The sequence below is a fragment of the Myotis davidii genome, unplaced genomic scaffold (assembly GCF_000327345.1).
Source record: "Myotis davidii unplaced genomic scaffold, ASM32734v1 scaffold1396, whole genome shotgun sequence".
NCBI classification, from domain to species: Eukaryota; Metazoa; Chordata; class Mammalia; order Chiroptera; family Vespertilionidae; genus Myotis; species Myotis davidii.
Window position 1 is genome coordinate 266,322 of NW_006287916.1, and position 3,437 is coordinate 269,758.

Sequence of the window (3,437 nt, forward strand, 5' to 3'; positions counted from 1 at the left end):
CCAGGCTGCGGGGAGAGAGGCCATCGCCGCGGGTCTGGAGCCCTGGTTCTGCCCACTCACCCGCGGCCAGCCCGAGCCGAGCCTCCTGAAGTTCTTCCCCTCCTGGTCCCTGGAAGCGCCGCAGGGAAGGTGCGAGCGGCTCCTCTGGCTGGTGAAGGGATGCGATGAGCCAGCAAGTGATGGGGAGGACGGGCGCCACTTCGTCCCAGGAGTTTGAGAGTTTGGCAGGATTGAGATGTTTGGGGCGATGTTAGGGCTGTCACCGGCCGGGATCTCGGGGTCCGCCCTGGCGGGAGCTCCGCGCACCTGCTGGAGCACTGAGGTCCCGGCGCCTGGCGCGCTTTATAGTCTCCTAGTCCCCCGCTTTGGTGACGTCGTGGAGGCTGCGGAGCTAACCAACCGCTTCGATGCGCTCCTTTCCTCCACCCGCCCTTCCTAAATTCATTCATTCGCTACCCGCCGCCCAGCAGCTGGGGCTTGGCGGGAGGTCGTGCTCCGGGAGGGGCTGCACTGTCTCAGGTGTAATTAAAATCTCTCCAAGATTGTTTTTCCACTTTTAACTTCAAGATGTTTTGCTGAGGTCCCTGCTCTCAGGCGTTTACTGTTCCTTTTCTAAACCAATTAAACCGCTCACCGGTAAATCAAAAGCACACCCCAGGGGATTTTTTTCTGAGAGGAGGGGCGGGGAGGGGTGGGGCGCAGGCGGGTAGCTTGCTGAGGGCTGTGCGCACAGCTAGCCATGCCCGGTGTGTTGTGTTACTGGCTTTTGGAATGTGACTCAACTTTCTGCACGCGTGTTTATGTTATCACTTCTCAGATCTCTTTTCCTCTAGCTCCCACTTTCAAATCCAGTCGCCCTCTTCCTCTAATCTCAATCTCCAGGACAGACGATGGTTTCCCCTGGAGGATTCTGCCCTGGGTGGCATGCCATGACGCACAGGGGGGTATACCAGAAACCACGAGCTGTATTTTCTTGAAAAAAAGCAACAAAAATTGGATTTCTTTATTTCTCTGGTATAAACGTATCCTGTAAGCAGTCTAAATGCATACACTTGGTTGTACAGTTTTGCACATCTGGCCCGTGGGTTTTCAAGGCCTGACCGTGAGGACACAGTGATGAAGATGAACAGCAATATACTTAGTTTCCTGGGCAGGTGGGCAGGCCTGACTTCTGAGCTTTGGCTGGAGCCGGTGAGCCGGAGTGCACCGTGGAATTCGAGCTGGAGAAAATAGTCTGTGATTAGATAGATTTTATAGACAATGTATCCGTGTGTTCCAGAGGCGATGCTCTCTTTTACTAGTTTCTTGGGGTAGGTGTGCAGGGATTTCTGTTAAACATCATTTAGCAGAAAACACGTGGAATCTTTCAACCTCAGTTTTCTCATTTGAAAATGAAAAATTATAAGGATGAGTGGTTTCAACAGATTCCTTCAACAACACTGGGCGAGATGGAGACCTAAGTGAGTATTAGCTGTTTCCCTCTTGTTATTGTTTTGCGTTTTCATCTAAATGTTTTCAGGTAAAATGAATCTTAGGGAGTTTGCTTTACTTCAAATAGAGGTACCTTCTAATTTGTGAATATTCTGTATTGTTTAATTTCCCAGTTCAGAATATGTTCTTTAAAAATCCTGCAATGATATGGCACAAATGGACATAGGGTGACTGGTCATGACTAGTGTTTTCCATTTTGTATTTTTTATGATGAAAACAGTAGTGTATAGAAATAAGTTTGAGGCAACCTGATAATTACATTGACAAAACCCTGCTTCAAGGTAAATGCATGCTGAAAGTGATAATTATCAAAGGTTATTATTTCCCAAAGAGGCCTGTGAAAATATATGATAAATGATAAGTGATTTTAACAGAGATTTCATATTTCCTGCTTACTAAAATTCTAAATTAAACAAATTTTAAAGGCAAATTACTTCTTTCTGCCAATTTATCATCTAGAAATTACTTGAGTTACAAATGAAAGCCTCTTTCTTCCCTAATCAAATCATGAATTTTTAAAAATTTCTTTGTATGGTACACCATTTATCCTAATAGAGGGAATATGCAAATTGACTGTCACATCATCACAAAGATGACTGTACCCACAGAAGAGGCGGGGTTTCCGTAACACAAGTTGGCTGCACCCACCGCAGAGGCCGAGTTCCCCTAACGAGCCTTACCGAGCAATCAGCAGGGACCTGAGGCTGCGTGGCTCTGGGCCGGGGCAGGGGACCTGAGGCTGCACCCCCTGCCCAGGGGGGCTTGACAGGGGACCTGAGGCGGCGCTCCCCCACCAGGTGAGGCTTGACGGAGGCCCTGAGGCTGTGCCCTCCTCCTCCGTGCCGGGCTGGGGGACCAGAGGCTGTGTCCCCCTCCCAACTGGGTTTAACAGGGGACCTCAGGTCATGCCCCCCTGCCCCAGCACAGGGCTGGGGGACCTGAGGGTGCACTGGGGGACCTGAGGCTTTGCCCCCTGCCTGACGGGGCTTGACGGGGGACCTGAGGCTGTGCACCACACCCAGTGGGGCTTGACAAGGATGGGGCTGGCTGGGGCTGGATCTCGCCCAATGGGGGTGGGTCCGTCTGGGTCTGGGTCTCGGGTGATTTTGAGGCACTGTGGGTGGGCAGGGACTTGACTGTGGGTCCTATGGCGTGCCCCAGACTCTGATAGGAGGAAGATTTTCATATATATTTTACTAATTTTCTTTTATCTCTGACACTTCTATTATAAAGGGCAAATAGCAATATTAAAATTTTCCTCTAATTTATCCCCTTTTAATGTGCATGAATTTTGTGCACTGGGCCACTAGTTAAAATTATAAAATGGATTGCCCAACTGGCATGGCTCAGTAGTTGAGTGTCAACCTATGAACCAGGAGGTCATGGTTCGATTCCCAGTCAGGGCACGTTCCTGGGTTGTGGACTCGATCCCCAGTGTGGGGTGTGCAGGAGGCAGTGAATCTATCAATGATTTTCTTATATCATTAATGTTTCTACCTCTCTCTCCCTCTCCCTCTCCCCTGAAATCAATTTAAAAAATACATTAAAATAAATAAAATATTATAAAGTGGATCATTGTGGTGGTTTGGTAATTATGTATATTTTGATCAAATGTTTTAAGTTGTAAAATTACTTGGTTGTGTAGAAATTCATTCAGTTTACACTGTTCTTTTACTTATCCATACAGAGTCTCATAAGTCTGTGATTCTGTTTTCCTTGGATTTACATGTGGGTGGAGATGATATGACAAAAAATAAATGGTAATTATGAAATTGAAATAGTTACAATGCAAGGGACTTAAAGAGATCTTTTCTTTCAGAAGAAAAGAGGACCCCAGGTCATGCTTTTCCTTCTAGATATGCCTTTCTCTCTGTATTCCAGGGTAGTAGTGAGGGTAGTCATTGTTCATTCATTGTTTCAGTCATTCCTCAGGTATGACTTGAGTA